Consider the following 21,291-nt stretch of genomic DNA (forward strand, 5'->3'; position numbering starts at 1 on the left):
TCCGGTTTCCGTCCCTGATAGTCGAGAGCACCATTGGCGACCTGATTTTTTCCCTTTCTATTTTGTAAGGAGTGCCCCAAGGATCCATAGCCAATTGGCTGTGCACGTATTTTTTCCAACTTTCCAACCTGGCTGCTCGCAGTTCCTTCTGAAACTGCTCTTTGGCTTCCCTGTATATTTGTAGCCATCTTTGTTTTTTCTTCCCGGACGACACTTCGCTGGTAATACCTCCTCGCCCTCCTGATAGATTGACGCATCTGCCCTAGCTCCGCAGACCATGGTGATGGAGAAGCCGCAACGGCTCTCCTCCTGGTTGGTACAGCAGCCTTTACCGCCCTGTTAAGAGCGCCCACCAGATCTTCGGCGTGTTTGTTGATATCATCGTCATCTTCTGGCCATGCCGGAGGGACAAACTCTCATGCAAGGCGCTCCCAGTTGGTCCTGTTGCAGTTTAGTGGTACTTCCCACCCTATGTCCCAGTGGCACTCCCGATCTGAGATTGTAAATGTGATCTGGTTGTGATCGCTGGTTGTGTCTCCGTCAGTAACAATCAAGTTTTGTACATTGGCAGCGATGTTGGCTGTCATCATCGTAATGTCAATATTGGTTCCATCTCCTCCCCCTCGTGTGTAGGTGGGGGGGTTTCCTCGTCTGTTGGCAATGAGAAGCTGTAGAGACATGATAGTCTCTTGCAGCTTACCTCCTCTTTCATCTCGAGTGCCACTGTGCCACAGGGGGGGATTTGGCGTTCACGTCCGCCACCACAACTGTCTTTCTGCCCCTCAGCACCGTTGCCACCTGCGTGAGTTGGTCGAGGTACACGTCAATGTCTGTACCGTACTGAAATTACATATTTATTAGGAATATGACGCCAATTGGTGACTGAAGTTCAATAACATTGCTGTGGTCGTCCAAAAGATGTGAGAGCACTGTTACCCGCAGTGCCTTATTAGTTATTATGATGGTGGCTTTCGGGTCGTCCCCGAAGCTTACTTCTTGCCAACTCATGGCAGCGAAGGCTACATTCCCCGCAAGAGAGTATGGCTCCTGCAAACAGAGCACATCAAGGCTCCTCTCCTCCACCACTCTCCGAAGCTCCTGCATGACCAGCCTACTGTTATGTGCGTTTAGCTGCCGTATCTGTATTTCTGTAGTCATGGGAAATATGTGTGTACGTATGATTCTGGGAAGGTTTTCGTCCAGTCGTCAGCTATTCTCCCATTGGATAGGACAGACTGATTGTATATTTCGTTTAGGTTGAAGGTTTCATTTCTTCTCTCAAACACCTCAAAGCATTTCACTGTCGTGTTCTTTTAAGGTTAAAATAATCATAAATACACAGTATCTGTTGTGGAAAGCGTAACTTCTTGCACGGTTACTCCGCGAAAAAGAAGCTGAAATGGAAAATGCGTTTTACACATGTGGTTCCATAGTGTCAATGTCAATTGTCAATAGTTAAATGTACAAGGGTATAAATTCAGCAGATGCGCCATTCCTAGCCTAAATTGTTTCCGTAGTTATCTAACTGCATGAAATAGTTCTTACTGACGGTGACAGACAGGGTGGTGCGAAACAGGTATTAGGAAGTATGTGTTATGACGTAATAAGGCGTGATATATTATTGTCAGCTCATTTACGCTAATGAAAACAACCTCAAATTTCATACAGAAGGTTTTCAAAATGATTTTCGTCTGCAGCAGTGAATATGTATAGCCTTGAACTGAATTCCGTAGAGGCTACGCTAATCTCTCTAGAAATTGTAGTACGATGATCCTAGGCTGTTGCAGGTACACCTTTGAAGACGTAAGAAATATTTCCATAGGTTGAGATCGTGACTCTAAGGAGGCATTTCCATAGCAGGTCCAGTCAGTGCTAAGGTGTTCTGGAGAACTGTTCGATGTCTGAAAGTGGCATGAAGGAAATGGAAGACGTCTGAAGTGTCGTGTGGACGTGCTCCTTCCTACGTGAACCGGTAATTTCAGAGTGTTCGGCGGCGTCGTGCAGTAGGTAGAAATTCGAGTTGTAAGTCTTGTCTGTTTTTGTGTGCTGTGACAGGTGCCTCAGTAAGAGTGGACCCAATAACGCGCTGTGTACTGATTGCGCACGAAGTGCAGCAGGAGCTGGAGTGTACGGACTAATAGTACCACTGTTGGACTGACAGTGCTTCCATTCTGAAACATGAACTGAGAAATCAGTGAGTGAGGTATAGAGTTTTTAGAGTTACAATACAACAATATCTCAAGTTGAATCATTTACGACGTACGATTAGGCCAAAGTGGACAAACACTTTCTAACACGTACTTTGTGCCATCCTGTAGTAACATTCCCCTTCTCCTCATATCTTTCTGAAACTCCCTAAATCAGCCACTGCTTTGAAAGTGTCTCACAATCACTACGTACATTACTAGGCTCTGCGAACTCTCCCCTACCTAGCTGATAGTCGAGAAGAGGCATAAAGCTTTTAATGAGTGAAGATAAAACCATGCACTTGGCTTTTTCAGTGAAATTTGTTCGCATACTAGTAATTGAAATTATATCGGTTGTGTTTTCAGTAGTAAACTGGGTTGAAAGAACGGCAATTGGGCAACACTGTATCACGTGTGCGACAAGTATATTCGCACAAAACGTTATAAGAACGCTAACCAAGTCGTGTGGTGGATTACAACACGAAGAGTATAGGCGTATGTGTTTCCAGTTGCAAATTTTAGTCTATGTGGTATAGAATATGGCTACGTTATTGTTTTACAGGTTTATAGTATATCGTATACAAAGCAGCACGATTACTCAGTACATTGGAGTTTCAATTACTCCACTTGTAAAAATACTTTGCTTCCAACCGTTCATACCAATTCCGTCCAATGTACTGAAGTCCATTAAGTTTTCCAGCCACTGTTGTTATCTTAATTAGCGTTTGCATTTTCATCACCCCCTCTACCTCCTCAAAAATAAAAAAAGGGAACCCCGGTTGATCCATTTTATCTTTCGTGAATACCAGATGCACTGAAATGATGTTTCTGGTTGAGGACTTCATATTTCCAAACAACGATGTCATGTTATCAGTACACAATTGTTTGTGAGGAAATTGAAGAACACTTGGAGGATTCGAGTGAATGATTCGGCCACACAGATCACCCGACATGAAGCCGTCGAACACTAATGGGACATGAATGGTTCAAATGACTCTGAGCACTATGGAACTTAACATCTGAGGTCATCAGTCCCCTAGAACGTAGAACTACTTAAACCTAACCAACCTAAGGACATCACACACATCCATGCCCGAGGCAGGATTCGAACCTGCGACCGTAGCGTTCGCGCGGTTCCCGACTGAAGGGCCTAGAGCCGCTCGGCCACACCGGACGGCTATGGGACATAATCGAGAGGTCAGTACGTGCTGAATATTCCGCACCGAGAAACCCTTTCGCAATTATGGTCGACTGTAGAGGGAAGGGATTTACAACGATTTGAGTCCGTGCCACGTCGAGTTGCAGCACTGCGACTGGCAAAAGGTGGCCCGATAGGATATTAGGAGGTACCACGTGACTTCTGCCACCTCAGCGTAATGCCACTGTACGTGGGCGATTTCGTTTATTTCCTCGAAATAGATGGCAAAATATAAGTATAGCGAGCTACCGTGCATATTATTATTCTCCTTCTCAAGCTTACGTACACAGGCAAGTGTCGGAGAGAAAATCGACAGTGCTGTAGGCGGCCTGGGAACCTCACCGATTTAAGAGCTGCAAAGTCGATATCGCTAACCCAAATATGTATCATTAGGCTCAACTTTGAAACAGCCGGTGTCTTGGAGATAGAAGAAATTTTCACCAACAGAATTTGGCTGGCAATGGGAGGGAAGTGGCGGCGTAAGTTCCTCTTCACGAAGCCTTACCCAAGCATCTTGTGTTGGATTCCAAATCTGTCAGCAGTACCTCGTGACTTGACACTTAATGACGGTATGAAGGACGGCACTAGGACAACGGGCTCATTATAGACGGGGCACAAAGCTTGGCTAGCGGAAGCACGACGAAGGAATTCGACAATGCCCCTTCCTAAGGAACCATCCCGCCATTTGCTTTAAGCTAATCAGCATAAACAGACCGTACTTTCGAATGGTGGTTCGACATTATGAAGGTCGTTACTAAGTTCGATGACCGCCTTTGTGCTTTTCGATGGGAGTAGACTCTTTGCCAGCATCAGGCGTCACCGCCACCCATCGCCCTGATTCCCGTCTACAACTTGAATACGTCACTAACGCTCCCCTTAAACCTGACGTGTGTATGTACAGCACAACACTCTCATTTTACAAAAGCAACGTTTCATTGTGGGTGAAGGAACTAAATCTTTCAATTGAACAATGATCACACTCTCAGGAGTCTTCCAGGCAACAATGCCGTACGACAATGTTTTCGACCCGAAACTTGGTGCTCTTCTTTGACTTCCAATTTGTCGAGTTGTGCGGTAAAGTATAGTGAACGTATAACTACATACATCATGCAGACTACAATCTATACTGTGAACATTACATTACCGTCAGAAAATTCAGTACGATACCAGATTCAGTATCGAAACGCGTAATCTTCCCCAATACGAGGATCGTCAGCTAAACAATCGCAAAGGAACTGTACATAGAAAGGCGTATGCACCAAAAGCCGACGTTAAGAGAGGTTTACAAGAATTGACTTTGTACCTTTTATACACTCCTGGAAATTGAAATAAGAACACCGTGAATTCATTGTCCCAGGAAGGGGAAACTTTATTGACACATTCCTGGGGTCAGATACATCACATGATCACACTGACAGAACCACAGGCACATAGACACAGGCAACAGAGCATGCACAATGTCGACACTAGTACAGTGTATATCCACCTTTCGCAGCAATGCAGGCTGCTATTCTCCCATGGAGACGATATTAGAGATGCTGGATGTAGTCCTGTGGAACGGCTTGCCATGCCATTTCCACCTGACGCCTCAGTTGGACCAGCGTTCGTGCTGGACGTGCAGACCGCGTGAGACGACGCTTCATCCAGTCCCAAACATGCTCAATGGGGGACAGATCCGGAGATCTTGCTGGCCAGGGTAGTTGACTTACACCTTCTAGAGCACGTTGGGTGGCACGGGATACATGCAGACGTGCATTGTCCTGTTGGAACAGCAAGTTCCCTTGCCGGTCTAGGAATGGTAGAACGATGGGTTCGATGACGGTTTGGATGGACCGTGCACTACTCAGTGTCCCCTCGACGATCACCAGTGGTGTACGGCCAGTGTAGGAGATCGCTCCCCACACCATGATGCCGGGTGTTGGCCCTGTGTGCCTCAGTCGTATGCAGTCCTGATTGTGGCGCTCACCTGCACGGCGCCAAACACGCATACGACCATCATTGGCACCAAGGCAGAAGCGACTCTCATCGCTGAAGACGACACGTCTCCATTCGTCCCTCCATTCACGCCTGTCACGACACCACTGGAGGCTGGCTGCACGATGTTGGGGCGTGAGCGGAAGACGGCCTAACGGTGTGCGGGACCGTAGCCCAGCTTCATGGAGACGGTTGCGAATGGTCCTCGCCGATACCCCAGGAGCAACAGTGTCCCTAATTTGCTGGGAAGTGGCGGTACGGTCCCCTACGGCACTGCGTAGGATCCTACGGTCTTGGCGTGCATCCGTGCGTCGCTGCGGTCCGGTCCCAGGTCGACGGGCACGTGCATCTTCCGCCGGCCACTGGCGACAACATCGATGTACTGTGGAGACCTCACGCCCCACGTGTTGAGCAATTCGGCGGTACGTGCACCCGGCCTCCCGCATGCCCACTATACGCCCTCGCTCAAAGTCCGTCAACTGCACATACGGTTCACGTCCACGCTGTCGCAGCATGCTACTAGTGTTAAAGACTGCGATGGAGCTCCGTATGCCACTGCAAACTGGCTGACACTGACGGCGGCGGGGCACAAATGCTGCGCAGCTAGCGCCATTCGACGGCCAACACCGCGGTTCCTGGTGTGTCCGCTGTGCCGTGCGTGTGATCATTGCTTGTACAGCCCTCTCGCAGTGTCCGGAGCAAGTATGGTGGGTCTGACACACCGGTGTCAATGTGTTCTTTTTTCCATTTCCAGAAGTGTATTTAAAAATAAACTGACATTTTTACGACTGTCTATCTGAAGATTGGTCCGTGCGGTCTAGGGCGCCTTGCCACGGTACGCACGGCTTCCCCCGTCGGAGGTTCGGGTCCTCCCTTCGGCATGGTTGTGTGTGTTGTCCTTAGCGTAAGTTAGTTTACGTTAGATTAAGTAGTGTATAAGCCTAGGGACCGATGACGTCAGCAGTTTGGTCCCATAGAACTTACACAAAGTTCCAAATTGAAGAGTGGTCAAGCGAATTTTCACCGACTTTTCGGAATATATTTGCAATTTAGCTTTTTCACGCAGTAAAAGGAGGATTGGTAGTACCTGCCGATGTGACAGAGAAACCTGGCTTCAAGGTACTACGAGAGTCACCCGTTTTACAGCAGTGACCAAGGCATGCTTTCCACCTATATTTTAAACTGAGACTAGAACAATGCATTTCTTAATCCTGTTTCGTAAATAATGCTGTACTTACCACACGATGTGAAACGTAGTGTATTTTTCATGCGCAAAATTATTTGATTTCAGCAATATCTGCGAAGTAGCTGACGTTTTCCATAAGTACGACAGTACACAAAAGTAATCTCCCTAGGCCTGTGAAACCACACCTTCCCGTGGACGTACAAAAAGCAACAAAAATCATAAGGACAAACTTTTTCGGTACATCCCTTTCACGGTAAAGAAAAAAAAATATTATTCACGTTCTTACGATAAGTGTAACTACACTAACTACACTGAAGAGCCAATGGAACCGGTACACCTGCCTAATATCGTGTGAGGCCCCAGTGAGCACGCAGAAATGCCGCATCACGACGTGGCATGGACTCGACTAACGTCTGAAGTAGTGCTGGAGAGAACTGGTACCATGAATCCTGCAGGGCTGTCCATAAATCCTTAAGGGTGGAGATCCCTTCTCAACAGCACGTTTCAAAGCATCGCAGATATGCTCGATAACGTTAATGTCTGGACAGTTTGGTGGCCAACGGAAGTATTTTAACTTAGAAAAGAGTTTCTGGAGCCACTCTGTAGCAGTTCTGGACATGTGGGGTGTCGTATGTGCTGCTCTGGACCTGACCAAGTCCGTCGGAATGCTCAATGGACATGAATGGGTGCAGGTGATCAGAGAGGATGCTTACGTGCGTGTGACGCGTCAGAGTCTTATCTAGATGTAACAGGGTCACATGTCACTCCAATTGCACATGTCTCACATCATTACAGAGCCTCCACCAGCTTGAACAGTCCACCACTGACATGCACGGTCATTGGATTCACAAATATGTCAGCATTTCTGTACACTTCCATCCGCTCGATACAATTTGATATGTGACTCGCCCGAGCATCCAACAGGTTTCCAGTCATCAACAGTCCAATGTCGGTGTTGACGGGTGCAGGCGAGGCGTAAAGCTTTGTGTCGTGATGTCATCAATGGTACACGAGTGGGTCTTCGGATCCGAAAGCCAATATCGATGATGTATCGTTGACTGATTCTCATGCTGACATTTGTTGATGGTCCAGCAATGATATCTGCAGCAATCTGAGGAAGGATTGCATTACTGTCACGTTGAACGATTAACTTCTGTCGTCGACGGTACCGTTCTTGCAGGATCTTCTTCCGGCCGCAGCGATGTCGGAGATTTGATGTTTCATCGCACTGCTGATATTCACGGTGCGTTCGCGAAATGGTTGTACGGGAAAATCCAAATTTCATCGCTACGTCGGAGTTGCTGTGCCCCATCGCTCGTGTGCCGACTGTATCAACACGTTCAACTCGCTTAAATCTTGATAACTTGCCATTGTAGTAGCAGTAATCGATATGACGTGTGCGCCAGGCACTTGTTGTCGCCGACCGCGGCACCGTATTCTGCCTGTTTACATATCTCTTTATTTGAATACACATGTCAAAATCAGTTATCTTGCCGCTTCAGTGTAGTTCGTACAACTATTCGTTATACGTTAATCGCGAACGTTACGGGAGTGGAATGTAGAAGAGAGCAACACGAAATCGTTTCTTATACGATCTTTCATCGGATCGACCTGATTATATGTGGTTAAGTTTTAATTTTACTTAATCACAGACTCTAGAATGAGAATTTCACTCTGCAGCGGAGTGTGCGCTGATATGAAACCTCCTGGCAGATTAAAACTGTGTGCCCGACCGAGACTCGAACTCGGGACCTTTGCCTTTCGCGGGCTAGTGCTCTACCAACTGAGCTACCGAAGCACGACTCACGCCCGGTACTCACAGCTTGACTTCTGCCAGTACCTCGTCTCCAACCTTCCAAACTTTACAGAAGCTTTCTGCGAACCAGCTTCTGTGAAGTTTGGAAGGTAGGGGACGAGGAACTGACAGAAGTAAAGCTGTGAGTACCGGGCGTGAGTCGTGCTTCGGTAGCTCAGTTGGTGGAGCACTTGCCCGCGAAAGGCAAAGGTCCCGAGTTCGAGTCTCGGTCGGGCACACAGTTTTAATCTGCCAGGAAGTTTCAAATCACAGACTGCGTGACAGCTGGATAGGATGAGGTTTACCAATTTCCTGGCCATCACCTACCCTGGAGCTACTGGAGTTGCTTTCAGGTTTCTGCGATTATTTGAAAGATCTTGTATACAAAACCCTTCGACAAGGCACAGTCTTTTTGCTCGCAGTATAGAAGAGTGCGAAGCAACACACACTACGACAAGGATACATCAGAGCATCCGGAGGCCCATGGTAACAACGGTATGGCCCTCTGAAGGGGGGGGGGCACCTTGAATGCTTCATGTAACAGTATTTCATGTAGCCTGCTGCTGCAAGCCCCACATAATTAATGTCCATTTACATCCACATCTGCACAGATACTCCACAAGCCACCGTACGGGGCGTGGCAGAGGGGGCCCTGTACCACTACTTGTCGTTTCCTTTCCTGTTCCACTCGCAAACAGAGCGAGGGGAAAACGTCTGTCTGTATGCCTCCCAATGAGCCCTAATTACTAGTATCTTATTTTTGTAATCCTTACACACATTACGTGTTGTTCGAACCTAGTGGTAAAATATCTATCAGCCTCAGATTTGCTTCGATGTCTGTCTTCAATCCGACCTGGTACGGATTCCAAACGCTCGAGCTGTACTCAAGAATGGGTCGCAATAGCGTCCTAGAAGTGGTTTCCTTTACAGGTGAACCACTCTTTCTTAAAATTCTACAAATACAGTGAAGTCGACCATTCGCCTTCCGTACCACAGTTCCCATATGCTCGTTCCATCTCATATCGCTTTGCATTTTACTCTCAGATATTTAAACGACTTGACTGCGTCAAACAAGACACGACTAATACTGTATCCGAACATTGCAGGTTTGAGCTTCCTACTCATCCGCATTAACATATATGTTTACACATTTGGGGCTAGCTGCCACTCATCACACCAGCTGCAAAATTTATCTAAGTCGCTTTGTATCTCCGTAAAGTCACTGAACTTCGACACCTTATCTCACACCACGTCATCGTCAGAACACAACCGCAGATTGTTGCCCACACTGCCCGTCAAATCATTCATGTATGTGGAGTACGACAGTGATCCTATCACATTATATCACGCAGTACGAATATTTATAAAAACTGGGATCTGATATGGAAATGAAGCATCTAGGGCTCCAGTTCCAAGAAACATATCTTAATGATATACGTTGAGAGCTATGAGAACTTCTTTTTCTTCGTCACTGTGTAACAAGTCTCTTCTCCTGCAAGCTCTTCGTTTTCCGTATTTTCCGAGGAGGTAGTATACACCAAGCAAGAAAAAACTATTCAGTATGCATGGGCTCCAAGATGCATACTTTAGACCTACGAGCACTTGTTCATCTTTGCTACTGTCAAACACGTCTCCTCTATTAAAGAAGTGTCCATATCTCTGAAATTATAATTTTTGGAGCTCATGTATACCAGACAATTTCTTCTAGTTTTGGTCCATACTACCTCCTCCCAAAATATGAAAAGCAAAGAGCTTTTTATAGATCTTTTTGTCAGTATCGAAAATGAAGATTTTGCTTCGAATGATCATCTCTCTAATATTCTTCCATGCACACGCTGTATATGGGAGTGAGCTCTCGGTACTGGTGAATGGTAGCAGGTTTGTTTACTTCTCAACAAACCAAAATTGGTCAGCTGTTAAACCACAGCTCCTTCCAGGACTCATTCGTAAAAAAACGATCCACACATACGTTGTCTGTTGTGTATGGCAATGTGAATGCCGCAACCGCGGTAGGGTGTGACAAGCTGTGAATTTCTCACCTGCGGACAGTATTCGACGATACACACTGTGGTTGGCTGCTGCAGGTGATAACCGCAGAAGGAGTAGTGTTTCGATCCTTATTAATTAACTGCGTAACAGGAAATATCGCCTATTAGCGGGTCTCATAATATTAATGATTGAACCCTCTGTGCCGCAAACAACCAGAAGTTGTCACATACTGTAAACAGCAGAAGAGCGAGAATTTTTTAGATGCTACAATCTGCCACCAGTCTCCATCCGATTGTTAATGGGCTACTATTATTATTAAGCGCTTACGCACACCTACACACGCACGCACGCGCGCACGCACACACACACACACACACACACACACACACACACACACACACACAAACACACACCAGGTATGACACAAGTTAAGCTTGCATGGATGACCGCATGTCGTAGTTTGGTGTTAGGAACCTTAGTAACATTATGCTCGCCGCGCGGAATTAACCGAGCGGTCTGGGGCTGGTCTCGGCGGAGGTTCGAGTCTTCCCTCGGGCATGGGTGTGTGTGTTTGTCCTTAGGATGATTTACGCTAAGTAGTGTGTAAGCTTAGGGACTGATGACCTTAGCAGTTAAGTCCCATAAGATGTCACACACATTTGAATGTTTTGAACATTATGCTCAAGTAATTTCCTTTAACTTACGTCTATAGTCACAAATTTTTTGTCATCCGACTACCAGTTTCGGCCTCTAATGACCATCTTCAGATATGTTTTATACAAACATGTCCTAATGTACTGCGGCCTTAGTGGCATCGTCAAATGTTAAACGCAAAATCAGGAGGAGGAGGATATTAGCGTTTAACGTCCCGTCGACAACGAGATCATTAGAGACGGAGCGCAAGCTCGGGTGAGGGAAGGATGGGGAAGGAAATCGGCCGTGCCCTTTCAAAGGAACCATCCCGGCATTTGCCTGAAGCGATTTAGGGAAATCACGGAAAACCTAAATCAGGACGGCCGGAGACGGGATTGAACCATCGTCCTCCCGAATGCGAGTCCAGTGTGCTAACTACTGCGCCAAATCGCTCGGTCGCAAAATCAGCAACAGCAGCTTCAAATATAGAGGGTGTTACAAAAAGGTACGGCCAAACTTTAAAGAAACATTCCTCACACACAAATAAAGAAAAGATGTTTTGTGGACATGTGTCCGGAAACGCTTCATTTCCATGTGAGAGCTCATTTTAGTTTCATCCACCTACGCTCAATGGAGCACGCTATCATGATTTCATACGGGATACTATACCTGTGCTGCTAGAACATGTTCCTTTACAAGTACGACACAACATATGGTTCATGCACGTTGGAGCTCCTGCACATTTCAGTCGAAGTGTTCGTACGCTTCTCAACAACAGATTCGATGACCGACGGATTGGTAGAGGCGGACCAATTCCATGGCCTCCACGCTCTCCTGACCTCAACCCTCTTGACTTTCATTTATGGGGGCATTTGAAAGCTCTTGTCTACGCAACCCCGTTACCAAGTGTAGAGACTCTTCGTGCTCGTAGTGTGGACGGCTGTGATACAATGCGCCATTCTCCAGGGCTGCATCAGCGCATCAGGTATTCCATGAGACGGAGGGTGGATGCATGTATCCTCGCTAACGGAGGACATTTTGAACATTTCCTGTAACAAAGTGTTTGAAGTCACGCTGGTACGTTCTGTTGCTGTGTGTTTCCATTCCATGATTAATGTGATTTGAAGAGAAGTAATAAAATGAGCTCTAACATGGAAAGTAAGCGTTTCCGGACACATGTCCACATAATATATTTTCTTTCTTTGTGTGTGAGGAATGGTTCCTGAAAGCTCGGCCGTACCTTTTTGTAACACCCTGTATATACAGTACTGGTTTTGCGTTTAACATTTGACACTGCCACTGTGGCTGCAGTACATTAGGACTTGTTTGTATAAAACAGATCTGAAGATGGTCATTACAGGCCGAAACCGGTAGTGTGATGGCAGAAAATTTGTGATCATAGACGTAAAGGAAATTTACTCTATATTCGGGTCACTGTTTTATTCACGACCATGTCGCAGCTTGCGATTATGCTCAAGTTTTGTAGTTGATATGAGCCTTGACTGTGACAAGTATTGTATCCTCGATTTTCTCCTAGCTCATGGAAACAAGTGTATTTACTTTATTGGTATGTCTCCACTGATACGCTCGCAGACGTGTTCCGTTACTGGAAGCGGGACACAGCACAGTTGCCCGCAGCGTGCCGGAGGCGCCATTCTAATTGCCGTCACGCCGCGCCGCCCTAAAGCACAGTCTGGCCGCTGTCAATACACAGGAGGGTCCTCAAAACGCCGGCCCTGACAGCCGTCACGCGCAGAGCTCGGCGGATGCGGGGCTGCTGCGGCAAGTGGGCCGCGCCGCTCTCGCGCTAATGGCGGACCCGCCTCCCAGGCCCTTAGTGACACACTTCCAGTCACGCTAAGGAAAAACACAGCTGCGGCGTGAGGCTGTGCACTTCTCTAGAGGTAACGTCCGTGTGTGATTGGTGGAGAACGGCTGCAAAGTGTGTTTTTGCTACAGGCAACGCCAAATATTAAACCAATCATTCTCTTCTTGTATATCGAAAGTTACAGCTCTCTCTTGCTCATTATACAAAATAAATAAAGAAATAAAGTGCTTGCACATGTGTCTGTCGACCACTTACCATATTTTTCCTTAATAGATGATACAAATATAGGTTTCAACAGTGATCCTCTCCTTGTAGGTTGTAAAGTATTACTATCTTTACAACGTTTCTCATCGAGCCATATACGTTATCTCGCATTTCTAGCTGCTTCTCTCACACAAACAATGTTAAAAATTCAGAAATACAGGGTCACCACCAGCCCAAGCCCTTCCTAGCCATTCAGAAAAAAACGGAACTGGAAAGTTATTAGTTTAATTACTTTAATAATTTAATTACAAGTATGCAAATTTCTTTAAGTATCCAGATAAATAGCACTCCATGTCGTGCATGAAGCAACTTGATTAATTCACCATTTTAAATGGGAGTAAGTGGGTAAGATCAACACCACAGAATTTATCTTTCAAGGAGATTATTTATTCTATCTAAGTATCTGGTTGCACATCCTAACTACACATAACTGGTGCCTGACTAGAACTATTTAAGTAAGAATTACGTGAGAATGTAACAGAGCACAATTTAACTACAGCTAGAAGAAACACAGATAACGGGGGTGGGAGACAATGATACTATCATCTCCTTAGTAATTTATACCATAAAAATATGTCAGTGAGATTCGCATTACGATTCTACGCACGCACAATTCTGGGACTGCCGAACTGGAGCACGTGGTGCATTCCGAATCAAACTGTTGCGCTGCTTTTTAGAAAGCGCAAGAAAGAACAGATATTGTTGCAGAAATTATAGCTCATTAAAACTGTTAAAATAAAGCCTATTGCGTTGCCGTGGTGAACCAGAAGGGTCACTGATTACCAAACACGTGGCACAAAATCGACACACAAAGACAAAAGCAACTTCCACAAAATATAAGCTAAAAAATCATACTTGTTTTGACACAGTATTACAAACGTTCGGTTGAAATGATCCTAACCAGCTTTTAATAATTAGATTTACCGTTTGAAATTCTACTTCACCGTTGTTCAAAATGAACAAAGTAACTTCCACACTTTTAACTCAAACACCCAAAAATCGACTATTTAAACCAATATAATTATGGCCCAATCGGAAAAATAACTCACTTCACACGCTTGAGTTAAGCTGAAATTCTTATGTATTTCAACAGATAAACATAAGGAAGTCCTAACTCAACTTGCTTCCTATCACCTGAAACCCCCCTACTATCCGTACTCACCAAGCGTTCACCGAGAGTGCCGCTTTCTGTTTCGACGTTACCCCGTGGAGCGGAAGCTACCAGAGGCGTAGCCCTCCGTCGCCAACCTCACTCATAAAAACAGCTTTCGACTAAGATGGATAAACCTCTCTGTTCAGGTGTTGGAAACCTAAGGTGGTCATCCTGTGCTTTCCTTCGAACTAGACGCAACATCGTCTGCTCCCTGCAGACGATGACGAACTCAGCGTTTCCCACAAAACAAAACCGATACCCCAAATTAAAACAAACATATAATATTCAATAGGCCTTATTTGAGTGCTCAGTCTTTCTGAAAGAGTTCACGAACTGAGCTAAAAATCAGGTAGTAAAGTGCATAAGTTGTACCGAATTCGACAAGCGTCTTATGAAACGACTTCACAGAGATTTTTCAAGGTCTATCAAATGATTTGTGTTAATAGCTTTTGAACGCCTATAAACACAGCCACAAGAGTGTCGGAACTCACACAGTACTCAGAACAACACGAAAAGCTGCTTCATATTCACTAATCACTGGTGACGTCTACGTGCGGTGCATAGTATAATTTATTGCATGAACAGCATATGTGTATTTCAGCCAATAATCTCTCTCCTTATTCTTTGTAGCTTTTACACGTACTAAATCAAACTGATATAAGCTTCTAAATAATCATAATTATAAGAGAATCATTTATTCTGAAAATGTAACAGGCTAACAGATGTAAAATAAATCTAGCACGTAAATCACTTAATTTTCAGTTAAGTAATTAACAAACTTTGTAGCAGTTACAGTAATAGCTTTCAACTTGATTCTGAAGAAGTCTGATAGCAAGCTCCAAGTGTCACAAGAGTTTGTTCAGCTGCACTTCGAATGTGTTTTAGCCGATTAGTTGACACACTGTTGTAACTTTCCGTTTATCATTGTATTCCTAAGCAAATTACATAGCGCCAATATATTTATGAATGTAACAAATATCAAGAAATAAGATGACTGCCAACATATAGATCGTTTCTGTCAGCACAGATACTTTTCGTCATGCGCAGAAGTTTGGTTTCGATCATATACAAATCGCAGTGCTCGAATGACTGAATAATAACTTGGGAACATTTACGTAAATTAAGTAACAAAATTAAAATTCGAATCATGACGCAGAGCTGTCAGTCACTTAATCACAGTGAAAGTTTTACGTACAGTTACAAGTAAAACTTGCGTAACAACACTCCACGTTTAATTATCATACTAAACTCCATTAGCTTAGAGCTGTTCATATTCAATGTACTAATATATAAATGCTAAGCCCAAAGGGTATAAAATAACATAATAACCCAAAAAGCAAACGCCTAACTTCATTTTATATGAAAATTAAGTTGATCAAGTTATAAAGTACTGAAAGCTTCGGAAGGTGTCGTCTGCCTACATGTTTCACGGAAATAATGTTTCCGTTACTGTAATACAGCAATTGGAAAAAATATGGAAACACTAAAAACAACCACTACCATGCCTGTACGGTGTATCAGAACAGTTGCCATTCAAAACAGCTTGCAGTCTTTTCAGAATGGGTAAATTCAGGTTCTGTATGATTTTCAAGAGTCTTTATTTAACCAGCGAAATAGCGGCAAGTTTAGCTAATGATGACAGAGGTGGATAGAGACCATGCAACCTTCTCACCAAATTAGACTAGAAAGACTCAATACTATTGTGATACGTTGCTGTGGTGGCCAGTCTCGGACGATGCGTGCTGTGTGATCAGGTGCCCTGTCCCCTTGGACCACAATATGACTGAGGAACAAACATTGCACCAAGGCATGGATCTCATTAGCCAAAATGGACACATAGTCCCTGGTAGTAACGTGACCTTGTGCAGTATACATGGGGCCCACGTAATATCGTAATATGACTGCCCAAATGATCCCCGAACCACCGCCACGTTTCCCTCTTGGGATGGAGACTCGACCAGAACTTCGAAACAGCGTGAAACAAGACTAATCCGACCGAAACAGATTTCGTATTTCTCAATACTCCAGATTTTATGAGTTCGGCTCCACGTTTTCCTGTTATAGTCGTTTGCATCACTGGTTAGTTGTTTTGCAGTTCCAGTTCGACGTGCAATTCCCTGTTTATGGAGCTCCCTTCGTAGTGGTTTAGCACCGACGATGTTCACGAGTGCGGCATTCAATATTGCGGCGAATGTCGCAGGTGTCATCCTCTTATTATTCGTCACAATCCTCTTCACTGACCGTCTGTCACGATAACTGAACAGACACTACCTCCCGCGTTTTGTCTTGGCCGATGATGTTTTTCCACCAAACACTTTCTACATCTACATCCTTACTCCACAAGCCACCTGATGGTGTGTGGCGGAGGGTACTTTGAGTAGTTCTATCGGTTCTCCCTTCTCTTCCAGTTTCGTATTGTTCGTGGAAAGAAATATTGTCGGTATGCCTCTGTGTGGGCTCTAATCTCTCTGATGTTATCCTCATGGTCTCTTCGTGAGATATACGTAGGAGGGAGCAATAAACTGCTTGACTCATCCTGTGTCGTCGTAGCTGAAGTCTGCTTCACATCTCCTGTGCAGATAGCTACATTAAATTAAGTATTAACTGTATTTTTCTTACTTCTCACTTCTTCTTCCGTGTGTTTTTGCTTTTAGGAAGCTTTAATTTTCAAGTACTAGCAATAGTGCTCCATAGATTTCGTATTTGTTTTGAATACAGTCAGAGAGAGTCCCTTTAGTTAGCTGTAGTGCCAGTAGTGCTAGTGTCTGTTTTGAATACAGTCCGGAGACAGGGACTGCTTATTTTCATTGTTTTCAACAAGAAGTGTCTAGCAACCACAGTTCAGCCGCCTTTAGTGAATTAGCAGTCTAGTTAAAAGTTGATTAACTCTCTACAGTAAGTTGATTTCTTAGGATGGATTGTATGTCTGACTGCAGTGTACGTATGCGGGAGGAGCTGGCCACTGTTCGCAAACAGCTGAACGTGATGATGGCCGCGGTCAGCAGTCTTCAGGCTGCTGCCTCGGAGTGTAGCAGCAGTGGGGAGTCTGGTGCTTCGCATGGTACACTCCAGGTGTTACATGCTTCGCCCACGGTCCCTGCTGTCGAGACATCTAAGTGGGTATCGGGCGCGGTTGGGCCACCCTCTCCCCAAGGGGAGTGGCGGGTTCAGCGGCGTTCGCGGCGCACGAGGCGGAGGGTCAACGTGGAGGCTGGCCGTGTGGCATCGCCCGCTCTGCCTGTGAGTGGACATGTGGCCGCTCCATCAGCAAGGTCCGACCAGGCACACGGGGGGAGGGGTTTATTAATGATTGGGAGCTCCTACTTTAGGCGGGTGATGGAGCCCCTTAGGGAAATAGCGCAAAGGTCGGGGAAGAAGGCTAGTAGTCACTCTGTCTGCTTGCCGGGGCTCTCATCCGAGATGAGGAGGAGGCCCTGCCGGCGGCGATAGAGAGCACTGGGAGCACCCGACTGCAAATTGTTGCTCATGTCGGCACCAATGACTGCTGCCGTCTGGGTTCAGAGGTCATCCCCAGTTCATACAGGCGGTTGGCGGAGTTGCTGAAGGCGGAAAGCCTCGCTCGCGTTGTGGAATCTTAGCTGACTATTTGTAGTATCGTTCCCAGAACCGATCGCCCCTTAGGGAATCGGCTCTGTTGGTTACAGAAATACTGACCATACGAGCTCCAACAAGTTGCCCACGTTCGAATTCACTTACTTCCGACATAATGCACTCGTATCTACACAGAATACTGTTCACACCACTAGTGACACTTGCAACGTAGCGAGGAGTGTGTCAGAAGTCTCCACTACATCGAAAACAATGTAGCCAACTTAACGCTATTCTTTCCATTGTGTAAGATTGGAAATACATAAGCACTCAGTTATCGATAGTAACAATCTGAGGACGCAACAAGGGAGCGCGATTCTAAGTGGTGTCAGTCGAGAGCTCGGAGACGGAAGACGTGTCACACTGCCCTCACGTCGGTGATGGCAGATCTCACCACACTCAAGGCCTGATTTCATTCATATAACCAGGAGAGATTCACATGGTTCAACTACGCTTGAAGATGGAATTCAAGGTAAAATTCGCAAGCATAGCGCAAAAGCAATTGCAGGGCTAGGCTCGTAATTCTTAGTCCGAGTTTGCAATAATCCCATGTTTTGCTTCTCAGTTAAAGAAACATTCTTATCCTCCTTATAATAATTATTATTCTACAGGTCTATTTAATAAATATAATGTGGTTTTTAAATGTTAATGAAATTTTGAAATTGAAATAATTTTTCAATCTGCCACTCAGCCATTATTGACACTTACATGGTCATTGTGAGGCATTTCGCCATTGTTAATCCTTGGTCAGGTTGATTTCCGAAGTTTTCAAACAGACTTAATTTTTGAAATCCCTTCTTACAAGTTTATTAACAACACCCAAACAAACTCCTTTTAATTAAATTCATTCATAGTAACAAGAGGCTTTAGCCGCTGCTGCTGTATGCTGCTGCGAGTTGCCGTAAACGTCATGGAAAAAGGCAGTCTTCTAAAGATGTGAGTGCAAAAGCTAGGTTCAAAACAGAGTCACTGACACACCACAACATGTCATGTACTCTAATTGTCACGTATTAACTCCTCTCACATGCTGACGTTCCACGAGACATACAGGTGTTCGCTGTCACTTTCCCCATTTATTTTCTTACCGTTTGCATTCTCACTATAAGGTGGAGCTAAGAGCACGCTACCCGTCAGTTTTTTTAAACATTTCTGCTGATAAAATGCCCCATAGATGACTCAACATCGAATTCGTTTGGTTTGTTCCTTCTGGCAATTGCAGATTGCCACAACTTCAGTGTATTTCTAAGCAACTCGGTTTAAGCGATGATTCTTTCAGTTCATAGGTATTTCGTCGATATTTGAATTTTCAGGTCATGGTTGCTACCATGAATTTCACCGCAAACTCCTGCAGTGAAGAAGCTATTCTGGACAAGCCTAGATTTTAGCTGAGGATAACAAACTGTCCACAGACTCCATCGTAAGGGTAACGGTAAACATCCGATGTAAATATTTGCAGATGAATATATTATGAATGAGCTAATCTGTATGTGACTACTGTCGCCAAACAGTTGGCACTAACTTTAAACCAAATTCTGTGAATACAATTTCATGTTCTATTTGTATCAGCTTCGCTGCATCCACGTAACCCACAGACTGCTACACTCTGAATTGATATTTATCAGATACAGCTGAATTACTGTGTATTTTTGTGATTACAGCACTTAACAAACAAAGAATTTATTAGTCCGATTGATACGTGGCAGAAATATGAGAAAAATCTAAAGATATTACCTGTGACTGTGTGATGTGACAGGATCTCAGGAGGAAATGTCTCGAGTAGACCTGGAACAGCCGCAGACAGACTTTGTGGAAACATCGCAACGTGACAGACACACAAACAGAGGATATAAAGAATTTTTTCGTTTGTAGTTGCAGAAGCGCTATGCTACGAGTAATAAACATGACAGATTGTACTGAAGATTACATTGAATTTGCCCAGAGAAGGAGAGGCAGAGAGAGGAAGAGCGAGAGAGGAAGAGCGAGAGAGACAGAGAGAGAGAGAGAGAGATCGAGAGAAGGAAACACAAACAGTTAGTAGTACTATTACCAAATTCAGTAAACCAGTATGAGCCAAATGAACATAAACGTCTTTTGCAGTTTCGTTTCCGCAACATATCCAGCTTATCACGTCCCACGTACGATGCCCTGTCTCGACTATAAGTGTCGGTTTGTTTCGCATTACAAGCTCCCCGATCGAGAAGGCGTGCCGGTATCCGGCACGAATGCGCCGCCGGCCGGAGTGGCCGAGCGGTTCTAGGCGCTACAGTCTGGAACCGCGCGACCGCTACGGTCGCCGGTTCGAATCCTGCCTCGGGCATCGATGTGTGTGATGTCCCTAGGTTAGTTACATTTAAGTAGTTCTAAGTTCTAGGGGACTGATGACCACAGTAGTTACGTCCCATAGTGCTCAGAGCCATGTGAACCATTTTGAACGAATGCGCCCGGGGGATTAGTGGCAAGGTCCGGTCCGCTGGCGAGCCTGTGGAGGGTCTTTAGGCGGTTATCCATCTGCCTCGCAGAATGCGGACTGGTTCCCCTTATTCTGCCTCAGTTACACTATGTCGGCGATTGGTGTGCAAACACTTTCTCCACGTACTGATTACATCATAATTAATCTACCATACCAAGCAAGAGCTTGGGGTACACTCCTCTGGTATGAAACGTTCCTGGGGGAGGGGGGGGGGTGGAGGGGAGGGGGGTCCACGGGGGGCCGAACGGCACGATAACACTGGGGTCTGTGTAGGGCAGCGGTGGGGTGGGTGGACTGCTGTGGCCTGTTGTGGGGTTGTGACCCAATGATGGGTACGACGAGACGAAGCCTCTCTGTCGTTTATAGGTCCATGGTTCAATACACAATACTCAAATACAAAACTCTGGTAGAAAATATCCAAAGACAAAGAATCGTGTTTCGGAAGTTCCAGCCCTCTCGGTATGAATGTAGCAACTAGCTGCACGATTTTATTGATTTTTGTTACACATAACGTTAGCATTAGTTGGCGTGATGAGTTTCATAACATAAAGAAGACGTTCTTAGAGGATCTAAAACACTTTCTGTACATATTTTGATGTTTCGTGTCCACAGTACTCTATACTCCTATCTGCAGCTGAACATACAGTCAGTTCCACAAGAAAGTGTACGCCGTTATCTGTCAGAAATAAAAGACACTGTTGTAGATATATGTGTACATGAAAATACATATTATTACTAATTGCACAATTACCTAAAAGTTAATAAAATCGCCGCCATTATCGATTATAACTTGGCACCTTTTTGGCATTATTTTCTCCACATCGTCTTGATTTAATGTGACAGCTGCTTCAAAGTACATATTGGCGTGGCTTTGAGCTTCATCCTAAAATGTGACCAAACATTCCGATCGAATTTTCATCCAGAGACATTGAGGTCAGTTCATCGTGGACAGGCCGTTGTCTCGTTTCCAGGCTGTTCAGAGACGGCTGCGATGTTTCCGGTCACT

At 45.2% G+C, this 21,291-nt stretch overlaps 1 protein-coding gene across 1 annotated transcript in view; it reads right to left on the reverse strand.

Annotated features, from left to right (window-relative positions):
* The window catches only part of LOC126412887 (zwei Ig domain protein zig-8-like), a 1,343,258-nt gene that overhangs the window by 1,078,499 nt on the left and 243,468 nt on the right, over positions 1-21,291 (reverse strand). The window contains exon 2 of the mRNA XM_050082777.1: positions 19,547-19,597. The gene's annotated coding sequence lies outside the window, so the exon portion shown is untranslated. The remainder of the gene's footprint in view (positions 1-19,546; positions 19,598-21,291) is intronic.

The sequence above is a fragment of the Schistocerca serialis genome, chromosome 7, assembly GCF_023864345.2.
Source record: "Schistocerca serialis cubense isolate TAMUIC-IGC-003099 chromosome 7, iqSchSeri2.2, whole genome shotgun sequence".
NCBI lineage: Eukaryota > Metazoa > Arthropoda > Insecta > Orthoptera > Acrididae > Schistocerca > Schistocerca serialis.